Below are 264 nucleotides of genomic sequence, written 5' to 3'. Positions count from 1 at the left end.
CAGCAGGTGCTGGTTTGCCAACCTCAGCTCCAGACGAGGCGAAGGAGGAGAAGGAAAAGAGGAAAGGGGAGGAGGAACCGGCGCAGCGGCTGCGGTGCCGCTGCGGGCGGGCGAGGGGCTAGGGGCGAGGCGACAGCGGGAGATCCAGGCTCGCTCTCCCCGCGGAGCAGCGGCGCGGGCGGCGGGCCGAGCCGGGGCCCCGGCGTGTGGCCGGTGTGCGCACAGGCGGCATGGGGGAGCCTCCCACTCGCCCCGCGCCCTAGC

The sequence above is a fragment of the Lipotes vexillifer genome, unplaced genomic scaffold (assembly GCF_000442215.2).
Source record: "Lipotes vexillifer unplaced genomic scaffold, Lipotes_vexillifer_v1.1 scaffold1023, whole genome shotgun sequence".
In the NCBI taxonomy this organism is placed as follows: Eukaryota; Metazoa; Chordata; class Mammalia; order Artiodactyla; family Lipotidae; genus Lipotes; species Lipotes vexillifer.
Note: the sequence above shows the minus strand (reverse complement) of the source record.